The following is a 17,213-nucleotide window of genomic DNA, read 5'->3' on the forward strand; positions in this document are numbered from 1 at the left end:
CCAGTTGTTGACTTTGCTTGCCAGAAGGTCGCAAAAGGGGATCGTGTGTCTCTGGGACACTGCAACCATCATAAATGTGAGTTAGTTGTCAAGCATCCAAATGTAACTCACGTGACCACTGTAATGATCATAAAAGTGTGAAAAATGGTCATAAGTCACTTTTTGCAGTGCTTTTGTAACTTCAAATGGTCACTAAATAAACTGTTGTAATATTGGTATCTCCAACTTGCTCTTGAGATACGTCCGGAGCAATTTTAACAGATAAGGCAGCATGAACAGAATATGGGACATTGTGGTATAATTTGTAGATAAGATAAAGTTGCAATTCAATGTCTCTTGCCAAGAAGAGGAACAAAGAAAGCTTTGTGGACGTTTTTTATGAAGACGATGTTATATGCTGAGTTTGGTGGAAATTAGTTTCAAGTAGTATAAAAAGCAATCGTTGAACCAGCCATAATACATACAGTTTTCATACTGGAACAATATCTGTTCCACCTTAAAGGTCATGAAATAGTATGCAAAAATTTAGATAGGTTTAGTTTTCAGACTTACTACTTAGAAATGGGTACCATTTTGTGGTAAAACATATCATATATACACTTCATATAAGCATATCTGCCACTTGTGCTTATCTGCTATTCAACATACAATATTCATTTAGGCTGTTGGACTTGCAATTAGTCTATAGCTAATTCCATATTTTATCCAAAAGTTTTCATTAGGTGAGCAAAAGATGTCAGGAAACCTGTTGATATTGAAGGTGCAGACACTATTTAAACAATGGTTCATCTAAGCCAGGGGTGTCAAACTGCCAGCCCATAGGCTGGATGCATCATGCCAAAACCATACCCACCCCAGCTCCGGCAATGAGGAAAAAGCTGCGATATGTCATGTGATATTGCAAGTTTGACACCCCTGATCTAAGCTAAGACTTATGAGTTTCTACATTATGTTAAATCAAGACAGTTGTGTGTATTCTGTAAAATCTAGATTGTTATTTAAATTCTGTGTATTTATTTCTTATTTGGTTACAACACTGTGATTCAAAACATGAACCAGTGGTTTAATTCCTTGTATTAGTCGGTCTGTGGCAACATTATCATTACAAACCTGTTAGTGACTAAAACAAATCCCAGAAAAGGGAAAACTAAATGCACCTAATTATATGCAGGTAAACTTTATTGAACTGGATTGAATTCAATTAGTTGCATGAATGAAGGCAAATATACACATCCCAGGATAATGTTGCAGAATCCAGTCTGGGTTGATCACTGGGACCAGAGGGTTTTGTCTTCTGAGCTTTCAGACTCATGCTGGACTCCATCCTCAGGGAACTTATTTCTAGCAGTATGTGTGTGTGTGTGTGTGTATCATTGAGTTGCCTCTGAGTCTTGTTCACTGGTTGGTGACTCTATGGACAAATGCTCACTATTAACCTACTTTTAAAAATAACTCATATGTCTTCCAAAGATATTTAGACAATATTAGGATTTCACTTACCTACCATCTCCTACTTTGGTCAAACTTGCAAAAAATAGTTTTTTCCAGTCTATCATCTATGTGCCTCACATATCCCAAGTTTCTGCTTGTTGATGCATTGTCTCAAGGCAACATCTATCTTCACTTGGTCTAGTACTGGTTGATTCATGCAGTCCACCCTAACTCTGAGGAATCATTCCATGCCCATAAATTGAAAGTTACATGCTTTCTCTTATTCTTTTTTAGTGTGGTACTAAGGGCATGACCTTTTGCAATCTTTGTCACTATCATTCCTCCCTAGAATTATATCTGTGGGTCCATCGCACACTATCTACCTTTGACAAATCATGCTCAACTGTAGGAATCTAGCTTCATATTCCTGCTGGCTTCTTAATATTTAATCACGGTTCCTTTCATTCTCTATTTTTAACTTTCATAATAGGTTCATACTGGTGCTTATATTCAGCTGACAAAATGGCATCATAAACAAGTAAAGACCAGCACTGTAACAGCACAATTTTCTGTGCTCACGAGTAGGAAGTGTCTTTGTGTTCAGTGTGATTCACTACCAAATAACCATGCTTAAGACCAGACTATAAAATCCCATGGGGTTTTTTTTCTTTTTCTAACTTTAAAGTTAGGATGAACATTAAGCTTTTCAACCTTTTACAAATGTGTTCTTGCAAATTTCTTATCCAGCACCAAAATGTATATGCTGGATTGCAGCTGTGCAACAAGAGTCACTATTTCTTAACTCAAACATCCTAGCTTTGCGCACTCTTGAATATCATAGTGCCATGAGCAACGGTGGCTGGGGGATGTGGGTTCCTACTCCAGATACAATTAATTCAGCCTGTTTGTCAACCTTCCCATCATGTTTTTCAGTCTTGTAGCTATAACTCCCTTGTAGTTCTCTCGTAGTGACCCTTTGTAGTCTCATCTTGTACACTGCTAAGCTTGTAAGCCGCCCTGAGTCTTCGGAGAAGGGCGGGATATAAATGGAATTAAAATTAAAATTAAATTAAATTAATTGTCCTATCAAGGGGAGTCATAGCCATCTCTTACTCTTGAAAACCAAGAACCACTTCCAGTAGGTTTTTTCTGCCAAATACACACACAGCTTTTCAGTACAAGCATGACAAAACTGGCACAGATAGCGGTCCTTAGATGCTGCCCATCTCAAAGAATTATGTTTCTAACATCTTTGTACAGCAATGGTCATGTTAATAGGTAAAATGGAAACTGGATTATATTCTTATCACATATCTAAGAACTACTTTGGGTCAGTAAAATTTAATAAAATATTTCACTGATGGATGTATCTGTATTTGATGACCATGTTCTTTTCCTCTGTTGTCCTTTTCCAGGAGGCCAAAGGCAACTCTTCTTTTTTTTAAAATATAATCTTTATTAATTATTTACAATAAGAATGACAACAGAATAATACATAGGGAAAGGGACAAGGGGTTTAAAGACACAAACCATATAATCACGTAACACAAACCGTGGAAGACAAAACAGACCGAGAGTTATATCTACTCTCCTATTAACAAAAAATATATCATCCCAGCTAAACTTTCCAACACATAGAATATCCTTATCATTAAAAGAAAAACAAAACTACCATTGGTCATATCTTGTCAACCTTGTAAGCCTAATAAATTACACAGATCAATTAAGTGGGTGATCTCATCACTTCTCCTAAATTGAACCTTCTTTTAAGCCATACAAAACATTTGTTCCAACTTATACTATATAGTGATCCACGTTTATCTTTTAAAATGTACATTAACCTGTCCCATCTTGGCACAACGGAGAATCTTGTTTATTATCAAATGGTCAGGGGGTATATCTGGGTCCTTCCACAATTGGGCAAAGGCCATCCTCGCCGCTGTTGAGACATGAACAAATATATACCAATCTCTTTTGTCGATATTGTCCGGTCTGGCTGCATAAGGAAACTCACGCCTGTTATTTCCAATAGCCACTGTTGAATTTTTCTCCAATATCGTCTGGCATATAAACAGTTCCACCATTCGTGAAAGAAGGTACCCTTGGTCGAGCAACATTTCCAGCATCTATCAGAAGATCCTGGAAACATTTTAGCGATTCTAACAGGGGGGAGATACCAACGGTAGATCATTTTATAGAAATTTTCCTTAAAGGAGGAGGATAGAGTCAGTTCCATGGTCTTGTTCCATAAGTTCTGCCACATATCAAGCTGTATTGTCCTCCCGATATTTCTCCCCCAGGCAATCATCGTGTCTTTTACAATCTCCTCCGCCATAAAGCTGGACAGCATAAGATTCTTTTATTGCTTTCTTAGAGCCCCAATTCACTGATTCTTACAATTTCTGACTTCGGTTTGAGCCATTTGCTCCAGCCTTCATTTTCTTGTGATCAGAATATAATCCTTGATCACTAGAAATGTAGGAATAACCACAGCCTCATGACTTCCATGGCCCATTACAATCTTCACTTCAGGCAAACAACACTACAAGGAAGAGGAAAAAGGATCCTTGGCAAGATCAACCCATGTCATGCCCTACTTAGAAACAAAACAAAACAGGGCATTGTATACTACTGAGTACTTAGTATATTTTTATTTTGTAAATAAAAAAAATCATAAATAAAAATATATTTCTATAAAATATAGATAGGTAGTCAAGGCAGTCAAGGTAGTCCTTGACTTAAAACAGTTATTTAGTGACCGTTCAAAGTTACAACGGCAGTAAAAAGGTGATTTACAACTGTTTTTCATACTTATGACCATGGCAGCTTCCCCATGATCACGTGATCAAAATTCAGTTGCTTGGCAACTGACTCATATTTATGACAATTGCAGTGTCCTGGGATCACGTGATCCCCTTTTGCAACCTTCTGACCAGCAAAGTCAATGGGGAAGCCAGATTCACTTAACAACCACGTTACTAACTTAACTGCAGTGATTCGCTTAACAACTGTGGCAAGAATGTTGTAAAATGGGGCAAAACGCAACAAATATCTCACTTAACAACAGAAATTTGGGGCTCAATTGCGATCGTAAGTCGAGAAATATCTGTATTCTTAGCACCCAGTTGATCTGAATGCCTCTAGTGCTTTTCTCCAAGGAAGAAACATTATTTTTCAGGTCGGTAAAATGCCAGTAACTTGATGTGGGTGCGTCACGATGAAAATGAATACAAACCTGATGACAAGTATTAAGAAATCTTGAGTCAGCAATCAAGCATGATTAATTCTCTGGGCAGAGGGTGTGTGGAGAAAATATTTTGCATTGGTTAGGTCCCTTAGGAGTCAGCAAGGACCCCTCAGTCCAGTGCAGGAGAAACTCTTAGGTTAGAATGACATAGGTTTTGGCATACTAATTTCTGAGAACCAGCTTTACTAACTACATTTTGCTCATCATAAATCACACAAAGCTCTTAATTCAGTCTTCCTTAAAACAACAGCTTTAGGCTTAGCTACAGATAGATGAAAGAAGGAAGTACAAAATGCCAAATCTATTTGTGGGGTTTACACTTTTCTCAACTCATTGCTGTTAAACAGAACATACTAAATCTATTATGTAGAAGTGAGGAGCACAGAATAGAAGATTAACAATAGAATCTTTAGCTGTTTGCAGTTATGCATGAATATAGACACCTCGGCCCCTCTCATCTTGGCCAAACATATGAATGATGTTATACAAACATCTGTACTCTGAGGAATTTTAAGGCGGCTTTCATAACCCTTCTTACACATTCTTTCATTACCTAGGTCTGCATGAATCTGACTAGGAACATGTGAGTGAGACCTTTTGGAGCAAAAATAGGAATTTTTTGCTAGCATTAGCAAAAACTATTGGAGACTTGAACAGAGGGATAATCAAGTTCACATACATACTATTCAAGGTACTAGTAATGGTGTTCAAAGCCCTACATGGCAGGGTCCGGAGTACCTTAGGGAACACCTGCTGCCGGCATCAACTTCCCTCCGCCCTGTGCGTTCCCACAGAGAGGGCCTCCTCAGGGTGCCACCGGTCAGAGAATGTCGACTGGTGGCCCCCAGGGGGAGATCCTTCTCTGTGGGCGCCCCGGAGCTATGGAATCAGCTACCGGTTGAGCTCCGGACGGCGCCCGATCTTCACTCCTTTCGCCGCGACCTAAAAATATACTTTTTTGAACAAGCTGGCCTGGCCTGATGAGGGGATTGGGGGGGGTTGTTATTGTTATTTTATTGGGGTTTTAAGATGTATTTTAGTATATGGGCATGTATTTAATCATTTTCTTAACTTTTGTAATCCTGTATTTTTATTCTTGCCCTGTTCACCGCCCTGAGTCCTTCGGGAGAAGGGCGGTATAGAAATATTATTAAATTAAATTAAATTATCTGCCACACAGCAATGCAGATACAGACATTCGGACTATATATTTTTTACGATTCAGATAGAAACTAACACACTTATTAAAGTTTGGTGTGAAGTTTAAATAGCTAAACTGTGGCTAGTGGTTGGAGATACACAGATGGAAGTGAAGGGGAAGATTTATCAGAAAAAAGTAATTTACTTTTTTTTACTGTGGCTTTTAAATAATTCAAATGTAACGGTCCTTGTTGCTTCATCTTTTAAAAACTTTATTTCAATATTTGCTTTTTTCTTCATATTTCAATATCTTAATAAACAAGGGGAAAAGGGAAGAAATGCAATAAAGCTAGTAACTGGTAGCTTTATCAAAGTATCAGGAAAATGGACACGATCATCCCATAGAATATGATTATTTTTGCCCTGGTAATACAGTTGACAGTTGGGATGTTCCAGGCTGTTCAGTATTGTCTTATTAGAGCAGCTCAAATTAAAGGCTAAGCATGCGGCATCTGGCTGACTTGCCTGGGCTCAGAAGACCAAGCAAGACCAGATTACTTAAGTATAACACTTGTCAAGAAATTGCAGGGCTGTTGGCCGGGGTGGAAGTCAAAACAGCTTCCTGGGAGGAGCAAGTACCAAATCACTTACATGTTTTTGGCTAGAAAACTACATGCATAAATCCATGAAATTTGAGCCCTAGGAGACTTTAGCTTTTATGCAAAATTGCTTACAGGTAATCCTCAACACATGACCACAACTGGGGAAATTTCTATTGCTAAGCAAGGCAGTTGTTTAATGAGTCGTGTCCAATTTTATGATCTTTTTTGCTCTGGTTAAGTAAATCACCGCAGTTGTTAAGTGAATCATGCAGTTGTTAAGTGAATTAGCTTCCCCTAATTACTTTGTCAGAATGCTGAAAGTCCTGTAAATACGTGCCGATTACCAAATACCCGAATTTTGATCATGTGATTGTGGGGATACCGCAACAGTCTTAACTAGTTGCATGTCAATGCAACACTGAATGGTCAATAAACAAATGGTCATAAGCTGAGGACTGTCTGTTAATTTTTACTTTCTCCTTCAGCTGCAACTGCTTCCAAAGTCACACCTGTACTATATGAAAAAAGATACTTCGCTTATGATTTGAGAACACAAAGGAAAAAGGATAGGGAGGGAAGAGGGCAAGACTTCAGCAACCGAATTACTGTATATAGTTAAAGAACTGAACTCTGAACTGAGAAGAGATAAGGAAGAAAAAAAAACCAACAAACTTTTTCCAGCCAAATTGATGGAAGGGACCTTCTCCTTAGTAACAGTCAGCAGAGGACCAAATATTTCAGCAAAGCTAAAGGAATGGCAGATGTTTGTTCAGGATGGAATGAGAGCACAATCTGGAACTGCTTAGCTAATATTTATTTATTTATATATCCTCGTGAAATGTGACTGGTTAGTGTATAATAATTTCCCCTGATAATTGGCTACAGAGATATACTTTTTTTTTAATGATGGGGAGGTAATGACGGCTATCCGTTCAGTCTTGTCTGACTCTTGGTGATTCTATGGGCCAGTTCTCTGCATATCTTCTGATTTTGCACTGTTTCATTTGAGTTGTTCTATGCTCTAGTTAGTGCTAGTTTTGACCGTGTCCAGCCATTGTGTTCTTTGATGGCCTTTTACCACTAACTCTTCCAAACCTAGTTGCTTTTTCCAGTGAATTCCCCTGCACGGCCTGGCCAAAATGAGTGAGAAAAAAAGGCGTCACATTTGCACCACCTTGCAAAATCCATCACTGCAACTGCTAATAGTTAACCCAGAAATGGAACTATTAAGTAGAAGGGAATAAATATTTGGAACTATTAAGTAGTTCCATAAATAAATGGAACTAAATAAATAAATGGAACTATTAAGTAGAAGGGAATATGCATTATTCAGGAACTCTGCAGGGCTTTTTGGGGGGTGGGGGAAATAAATACCCTCCTTCCCAAGAAGTCTAGTGAAAAGGGCTAGGGGTGACATAGGTAGGAGTATTCCAATATTTGAGGGGCTGCCACAATTTAGGCGGGGTCAAGCTATTCTCCAAAGCGCCTGAAGGCAGGACGAGAAGCAATGGAGACTAATCCAGGAGAGACTCAACCTAAAACTAAGGAGAAATGTCCCAGTACGGAGAATGATTAACAAGTGGAACTGCTTGCCTTCAGAATTTGTGGGTGCTTCATCACTGGAGATTTTAAAGGAAGAGATTGGACGACCGTTTGCCTGGAATAGTAGGGTTTCCTGTTTGAGCAGGGGTTTTGGATAGGTAACCTTGGCTCTTGTATGACTCGTGGACTTCAACTCCCAGAATTCCTGAGCCAGCCATGCTGGCTCAGGAATTCTGAGAGTTGAAGTCCACGAGTCATACAAGAGCCAAGGTTGCCTACCCCTGAAGACCTCTAACTCTCTATATTCTGATAACTAAGCACGCTCTGTATTTACAGACTATTGGCTGCCCTCTGAAAAAGGGAAGCAAGCACGTGGAGACAGGACTGCTGCACTGCATCGTTTGTCTGTTTATCATGTCCTGGGAGCGAAACCGATCTCCTCAGTGCCTAAATTTACTGACAGAATGTTTTCTTGTAACTATACCGGAAAAGGGGGGGGAAACCCCCCCCCATCAAATCGAGCTCAGCTCCTGGTCACTTCTCAACCACATCCTTATTGCCTTGGCAGAGATTTTTTTTTAAAATGGTGGTGTTTGCTTTTATTTTTAAAAAATGGGGGTGGTGGCAAGATCTGACTGCTGGCCCAGTGATGGATTGTATTGCAAATCAGTGCTGTTTCCAGAGGAGGAGAGGACCTGGAGCTTATGGAGCAAAGGAACTGGATGAGGCTGTTGGCAGGCCCAGAGGAAGAGAGAGAGGCTTTTGGAGGAGTTGGTGGCAGCGGCGGCAGCGTGCTCCAGGGGCGAAAAGAAGCAAGGCCTCTTTAAGGAAAAGGTGGAAGAGTCAGGATCAGAAAAAGGAAAGAAGGCGAGGTTGTCAGAATACAAGCGAATTTGTTAAGTCCGGAATGACGAGCGTAGACAGCGAGGTTGAACAAGAGAACGTTTATTGAATGCACATGGGTCAACTGGCTAACAGCCGTTGAGCCCTATCTTATATGCTACGGTGCCTTTAAACATAACCAATCCCCGGCCCAGAATCTCCCGCCGAGAATGTAACAACCAATAACTGCACCCGGTTTTCCCGGCTTGGGAAACCACTCCCATTAACTATGGACACAACACCCCTTCCCCCCCAGATAAATGTTAATTACTTAACATAGTCTTTTAGGTAACTTGGTGGCTTATGATTCCTGGCTGGGTATCTGCCAGCTGTGTTGACAACTGGGGTGTCTACTGTTCTGGAGTTAGACTCTGCTTCAGGCCCTGTGGTTTGTGGCACTGACTCTGGCACAGCCGCACTAGTGGGTTGTTGGGGTTCACTGGGCCGTTCAGGGGACTCTGTTGGCCTGCCCTGGGGACGTGGTTCAGTTTCTGCTGTGCTACTAAGGGGAGTTGCTTCAGCTGCACTGATTTGTATTCCCATTCCCTCACCCCCTGATGTTGCCCTTAACTGGTCATGACTGAATGCATTGTCTGGTGTAGTGATGCTCCTGTCATTGTTGGTCTGTACAATTTCAGGGGACCTTTTTCTTAGCTGATCGATGTGTCTCCTGATCAGCTGATTCCCTTCCCCCTCAATTAAGATAACGGTCCAGTTTTGTCAATGACTACCCCTTGTGACCATTTGTCCCCCTGCCCATAGTTCCTCACCCAGACTGTGTCCCCAATATTTAAAGACCGGGTCGGAATGTCTCTTTCAGGTTCCGCAGGTAGCCTGTCAGGGTGTAATCTGTCCAATTTGGTAGTTAGACGTCTGCCCCACCTCATTTCAGCTGGGCTTTTCCCTGTGGCCGTGCAAGGTGTCGTGTGTTGGGCCAACAGGAACTGAGCCAGTCTCTGATGCCAATTCCCCTGGATGATTCTTCTTAAGGCGTCTTTGGTTGTCCTGACGTTTCGTTCAGCCAATCCGTTGGAGGAGGGGTGGAAGGGTGCTGATGTCGCGTGCCTAATCCAGTTGGCCTTGAGGAAGTCCTGAAATTCATTGGATGTGAATTGGGGCCCATTGTCAGAAACAATCACGTCAGGTAACCCATGGGTGGCAAAGAGTCCCCGCAAGACCTGTATGGTTTTGGCTGAAGTCATGGACTTAACAGGCACGACCTCCAATCACCGGGAGTAGCTATCCACGACAACTAGGAATGTGAGGCCCTGGAATGGGCCTGCAAAATCAATATGAATGCAAGACCAAGGGTTCCTAGCCACTTCCCACTTATGTACAGGTGTGTGTGCTTGTTCTGGCCTAGACCGTTGACACTGATAGCACCCGGCTACTCTGTCCTTGATTGCTGTGTCTAACCCAGGCCACCATAAATGACTCCTTGCCAGGGCTTTCATTCGGACAATCCCTGGATGTCCCTCATGCAATTCCCCCATCACTGCGTTCCTATGGCCCTCTGGAATGACAACCCTATTTCCCCACAGAATACATCCCAGGTGTGAAGACAATTCATCCTTCCTTCTAAAGTATGGCGTGAATTTGGGGTCAGGATTCTTGTTAGGCCACCCCCCCTGTACCCACGCTGCTATTCTGCTAAGGATGTGGTCTTTTCTGGTAGCTGCTGCAATGTCTTTGGCTGTCAGTGGGCATTCTGAGAGTTCCTGTAGAGACATGATTTGGCCCACAGGTGCTGGGTCTGTGCCAGTGTCTGCTAGTGGCAATCTGCTAAGGGCATCTGCGTGCCCCATCTCTTTGCCAGGCCTGTGTTTAATAGAGAATGTGTAAGCTGAAAGGAAAATTGACCATCTCAGCATCCTTGGGGACATGATTTGGGGTGTCTGTTTATCTGTGGTGAATAGCCCTAGGAGGGGTTTATGGTCTGTGTAAATTGTAAAGTTCCTACCATACAGGTAATCGTGGAACTTTTTTACGCCGGCCACGATGGCCAAGGCTTCCCTGTCAATTTGTGCATAATTCCGTTCTGCTTTAGTCAAAGTCCTGGAATAATATGCAATAGGCCTCTGTTGACCCTGCTTATGACTGCCCCTACTCCATAAGGAGAGGCGTCACATGCTAGGAAGATTGGTTTGTTTTCAATGAAATGGGTGACTGTGGAGTTGCTGGACAAGATGTCCTTTAATGTTTGGAAACTGATTCTGTGCTTGTCCTGCCACTGCCAAGGTGTCTTCCTATCTAACAGCCTGTGTAAAGGTTCAGCAATGGCTGCTTTGTGAGGCAAAAAGGTGTGGTAGAAATTGATTAAGCCTAGGAAGGCTTGTAGTTCTGCCTTATTTTTGGGTTCAGGTGCCAATTTGATTGCCTTAATTTTCCCCTCAGTAGGGTGTATACCCTGTGCATCAATTCTGAATCCTAAAAACTCAGTTGATTTTACCCCTATACAACACTTGTCTTTTTTTAGTTTAAGCCCTGCATCCCTGAATTTCCCCAATACCTGTTCCAGCCTGTCTGCTAAGATGTCTTCAGTCTTTCCAGCGATTAGGACATCATCGAAGTAAGGGCATACACCTGGTATGCCCTTTAAGGTCCTCTCCATCACCTCCTGGAAGATGCCTGGAGCTGCTGCTATTCCAAATTGAAGTCTGTGAACGCGGAACGCCCCCTTGTGGGTAACTATCGTTTGGGCCTCGGCGGCTTCCTTAGACACAGTGAGTTGCAAGTACGCCTGCACCAAGTCGAGCTTGGTGAAAATGGCGCCGTCCTGGATCGTCGCGAGGACCTGCTTCACCGTCGGGACCGGGTAAGCATGCTTTTTCATGGCTAAGTTTAGGGTGGCTTTATAGTCGGCACAAATCCTCACATCCCCGTTCGGTTTAAGGGGTGTGACGATTGGTGTCTCCCAGAGGCCTCCCTCTACGGGTTCTAGGACGCCCTGGCCTACTAGCTTATCTAGTTCGGCCTCGATTTTTTGTTTAAGGGCGAAAGGCACCCTCCGGGCCTTAAGCCTGATGGGCCTAACAGCGGGGTCTAAATTAAAAGAAATGGGGGGTCCCTTGTATCTCCCTAACGACCCATCAAACACGTCTGCGAAGTTATCGCAGACAGTCTTAAGGGTCTTGCTAGTAATTGTGTTAATTCCCCCTACCCAAATCCCCAGGGCCGGGAACCAATTGAGGCCTACTAGGCTGGTTCTCTGGCCCTCAGTGACTAAGAGGTCTAAAAATCCATTAAACCCCTTATATTTTACTTTAATCGTGGCCTCGCCCTTTAGTTCAATGGGGGTTTTTTGGAAGTCGGCTAACTGTAGTTTAGTGGGTTTTAGGGGAATTCTACGGCCGCTTTTCCTCTCGATGTGTTTGAGGGTGTCGCTAGAAATTATAGATACTGAGGCCCCTGAGTCCACTTCCATCTTGCAGGGAATGCCCTGCAGTTGGACTCCAATTTTTAATTTAGGCCTCAGAATGTGATTAATTCTAGGGGTTCCCACGTGGTTGACCCCCACCCCCGGCCCAGGGTTGGAAGTGCGTGCCTTAGGTCTTGGGGTCTCTCCGCCGCTCCCTTCGGGGGTTACCTCACCTGTGGCCCATGCGTCGAGCTCGTGGAGACGGTTGTCGCGCGGTCGGCTTCTGCAAATGGCCTGGATGTGGCCCGTTTTTCCGCACCCTCGGCATTTCGCGTTTCGGAACCTGCAAGTTGCTCGGAGGTGGTTTCCGCCGCAGCTGCCGCACCTCGCTTCGGGGTCGCGAGGCCTGGATTGGTTGTCCCTCTGGGGTCGTTGTGGTGCTGGGGTCTGCTGTCTTCTTCCTTGGTCGGGTCCGTCGTAGTGTGGAGGTCTCGGCGCCATCTTTCCGAACCTTTGGGCGATCTCTGCAACGTCGGCTTCCCACTGGTAGTCCACCTCCCCACCGTCCACATGGCTCTCGAGGTTTATTTCGGCCGAGGCAGCCATGCTGTTGTAGGGGGGGTCGCGTCTGCCTGTAGACTCATACGTGAGTAGCTCGTCTAAGACTTCTTGCAGTGTACCTGTGGGCTTTGCGATTATCCGGTTTTGCAAGTGTTTGTCTCGCAGTCCCAAAACTACTCAGTCCCTTATGCGAATTTCGAGGTTATCGTATTTGCAACGCAGGGCCGCTTCTCTGACTGCCGCCACAAACTGTGTGATGGATTCGCCCGGCCGTTGGTTCCGTTTTTCGAATATCCTTCGCCAGAACAGTTCGGACCTTTTCGCAGTAAAGTGGACCTTTAGTTTGGCCAGCAGGTCAGCGTATGACACGCTGGAGACCGGCAAGGGCTGGCACAGGCCGACGGCAACTCGGTAAACCGGCGTGCCGCTAATGGTGAGGAGAGCCGCCGCTTTCTTCCGGTCCTCCGTTATTCCGTTGACCAGCATGAACCCCTCGACTTGGCCGACGTTCTCCTCCCAGTCTTCGGGGTAGTTCGGGTCGAACTCCTTCAGGGATCCGACTTGCGCCATTCTGTGAGTTTAGACGCGGCAGTAGTTCGGTTGACTGCGATTCAAATTTCCCGCTTTTCACTCAGCTGGCTTCCGCGGCTCCTTCGCTGTTCCGCCGTCAATCCCACCTTCGTCGCCACTGTTAAGTTCGGAATGACGAGCGTAGACAGCAAGGTTGAACAAGAGAACGTTTATTGAATGCACATGGGTCAACTGGCTAACAGCCGTTGAGCCCTATCTTATATACTAAGGTGCCTTTAAACATAACCAATCCCCGGCCCAGAATCTCCCGCCGAGAATGTAACAACCAATAACTGCACCCGGTTTTCCCGCCTTGGGAAACCACTCCCATTAACTATGGACACAACAGAATTTGAGGGCTAATCCACATGGAGCCCCATTTCCATCTGTCCTGTGTGCCATCGTTCCCTCCCTAGAGACTCAAAATGGACAATGTGAAATTTGAGCGGGCCACGAACGAACAAGGAGTATATATGGGAGGTGGTGACCCTTTGAGAGCTGTATGCAACGAAATTTCATTTTGATGCATGCCGATTGGTGTACATTCAAAGTGACAATAAAGTTATCGTTATCATTTTCTTCCAAGATGCTCTCCCCTCCCCTCCAACCACGCTCATCCTCGTGGTCTCCCATTGGAATGCCAAACAGGCACATGGAGCCCCATTTCCCTCTGTCCTGTGTGCCATCGTTCCCTCCCTAGAGACTCAAAATGGACAATGTGAAATTTGAGCGGGCCACGAGAACAAGAAGTATATACGGGAGGTGGTGACCCTTTGAGAGCTGTATGCAACGAAATTTCATTTTGATGCATGCCGATTGGTGTACGTTCAAAGTGACAATAAAGTTATCCTTATCATTTTCTTCCAAGATGCTCTCCCCTCCCCTCCGACCACGCTCATCCTCGTGGTCTCCCATTGGAATGCCAAACAGGCACATGGAGCCCCATTTCCCTCTGTCCTGTGTGCCTTCGTTCCCTCCCTAGAGACTCAAAATGGACAATGTGAAATTTGAGCGGGCCACAAGAACAAGAAGTATATACGGGAGGTGGTGACCCTTTGAGAGCTGTATGCAACGAAATTTCATTTTGATGCATGCCGATTGGTGTACGTTCAAAGTGACAATAAAGTTATCCTTATCATTTTCTTCCAAGATGCTCTCCCCTCCCCTCCGACCGCGCTCATCCTGGTGGTCTCCCATTGGAATGCCAAAACAGGCCGCCGACGACCGGTCAAGGTAGAACAAGGGGGTCTTCAAACTCGGCCCTTTTATGACTTGTGGACTTCAGCTCCCAGAATTCCTCAGCCTGGCAGGCTGGCTGAGGAATTCTGGGAGTTGAAGTCCACAAGTCACAAAGGGGGCGAGTTTGAAGACCCCCTGAGGTAGAAGAAGTTGACTAAAGCGATTTCCCCCGTTTGGTGGGGAAGGCCCGAGCTTTGCCTTTTAAAATCCCCGGTCACCCACGAGAGAGGGCGCTCGTTCGGTCCGGCTTGGCTTGGCTTTCCCCCGGCCGCGGCTTCAAGCGCTTGACGATTGGTCCCGGCTTCGGGGCCGTTCTCCGTCCGACTCGTCGGGAGAGCTTTTCATTCCCCCACCCCTTCGGTCTGGCCTGCGGATTTCAACCGAGGCCCAGCTGCTCCCGTCCTTCCCCCATGGCTGGGGGAGGCCAGCCGAGAGCGCGGGGGTCGCAGGTGCGCCACTCTCCAGCTGCCCAGGGCGGAAGAAAAGCCTGCTGTGCATTTGCGGTAAGCGTGGAAAAAAAAAAGCAACCGCCCAGGTGGGAGAAAGCAAAGACCCGCCACCTTCATTGCACTTCGGAAAGCCTTGTCTGGGGAGGGGGCGCAGAGGATGGAGGCTGCCCCTCTCCCCGCGCAAAAAGCCGCTCGTTGCAACCAGGCAAAACGGACTGGAGAAGGGAGGACAACGTGTCAGCCTTCCCGGAGTTAGGGAAAGAGAAGGGTGACGCACAACTGGAACTTCCGGTAGTGGTGCGAAGCTCTGTTGAGTTCCAGCACGTACAATAATAATAATAATAATTTAATTTCTATAGAGTGGCTGTGGTGTTGCTCCCCCTGCGTCAGGGGTCTTCAAACTTGTCCCTTTTATGACTTGTGGACTTCAACTCCCAGAATTCCTCAGCCAGCTTTGCTGGCTGAGGAATTCTGGGAGTTGAAGTCCACAAGTCATAAAAGGGACAAGTTTGAAGACCCCTGCCCTGCGTGGTGGACAGCTCAGTCTGGCTTTCTCTGCGGGTGGCTTGTCTGTCTGCTCAGGCTGGCTTGTGTTGAGCGAGGATGTTCTTCTTTGTTGTGCTTAGCTGCGTTTTACTCAATCCCTTTTCTTTCTCTCTCTCTCTCTCTCTCAAAACGCTGAGCCTCAAATGAATGGCAAAAGCTGGACCCTTACCGTAGGCGAAAAGGTGGTTGGCTAAGTTTTATTTCAGTGCACCGTGCAAACACAGGTTGTGCTGAGACTTCCAGTATTGCACTGGATTTAATGCAGGATTCTAAAAAAAAATAATGGTTTGTCAGCTATAAATTTGCTGAGTAATCACATCTGGCCTGAATTGTATAATACAGAATGCTGTAAAACGTGGTCTGTTAACAACAGGTAGTCCTTAGCTTACAACAGTTCATACGACTGTTTTTCACACTTAAGACCATTGCAGCATCCCCTTGGTCATGTGATTAAAATTTGACTGCTTGGCAGCTGACTCATGATGGTTACAGTGTCCCAGGATCATGTGATCACTTTTTGCAGCCTTCTGACAAGCAGTAAACGGGGAAGACAGATTTACTTAGCAACCATGTACTAACTTAACTCAGTGATTCACTTAACACCTGTGGTCGTAAAATGGGGCAAAACTCATTTAACAAATGTCTCAGCAACAGAAAATTGGGGCTTGATTATGACTATTTGTACATCCTAGACTAGTCTAGCATAGGATAATAAACCAACTATGACATCACAGCTGTTGCTATGTTCTTCCCAACAGATTCAGCTATCATGAGCAATGAAACTGGATGCTGTCTACTTGTGGCAGTGTTTCCCAACCTTGGCAACTTTAAAGTGTGTGGACTTCAACTCCCAAAATTTCCCAGCCAACTAGGGGATTCTGGGAGTTGAAGTTCACACTTGTTCAGGTTGGAAGGTTAAGAAACACTGACTGATGCCATACTAACTTCAACTGTTATGACTGTCCAGATATATTTGGAGAGCACACAATTATGGATGTGTGTTATGCTTCCTTGAAGAAGGTTGATTCAGAAATAGCACAGCTGTTAGCACTAGTTGCTTCCCCCCCTCCAATCCTAAATACTGTATACATTTGCCTTTTCCAATTACTAGGTGGCAGTAACGATATACAAAAAAAACTTTAACGGATTTGTGCCATCAAGTGGTCATCTGGGCATAATTCAGCTCAGTTATTATTTGCACCTATGTCCATGAATTAATCTGGTTCACTTTTGTCACCTGTAATTCCTGGCCATATACAAACTCATTAAATAATACTGGTCCAAAATACAGATCTTTATGGGACACCTGTACAAAACTGGGTACATTTATTCTCATTGACTGCTTTGATTTTTTTTCATGCATTTTGCAGAGCAGGCAATATGTTTTCTTCAGCAGCTTTGAGGATGAACTTTGTCAAACGGGGTTTGAAAAGTGATGTTTATAATGCCTGTAGGAACAGTAGCTTTGAATAGTGATTCTTTTTCCAGAAAACCCACTTTATTATTCCTTTCCCAATATATTCAGGTTAAGTGTTAAATTGTTCTGAACTTTCTGTACCCTGCCTCAGTCCTTTCACATTCAAAAAATATGAAGTTAGATTGGCCTTTGTATATATGTTGAAAACATAGATGACAATTTTAAAACA

The 17,213-nt window shown here is 44.2% G+C and overlaps 1 protein-coding gene across 1 annotated transcript in view; it reads left to right on the forward strand.

Annotated features, from left to right (window-relative positions):
* Window positions 1-14,865: 14,865 nt before the first annotated feature.
* The window catches only part of LRRC20 (leucine rich repeat containing 20), a 94,039-nt gene continuing 91,691 nt past the window's right edge, over window positions 14,866-17,213 (forward strand). The window contains exon 1 of the mRNA XM_081329319.1: window positions 14,866-15,075. The gene's annotated coding sequence lies outside the window, so the exon portion shown is untranslated. The remainder of the gene's footprint in view (window positions 15,076-17,213) is intronic.

Source organism: Vipera berus (assembly GCF_964194415.1).
Source record: "Vipera berus genome assembly, chromosome: 5".
In the NCBI taxonomy this organism is placed as follows: Eukaryota; Metazoa; Chordata; class Lepidosauria; order Squamata; family Viperidae; genus Vipera; species Vipera berus.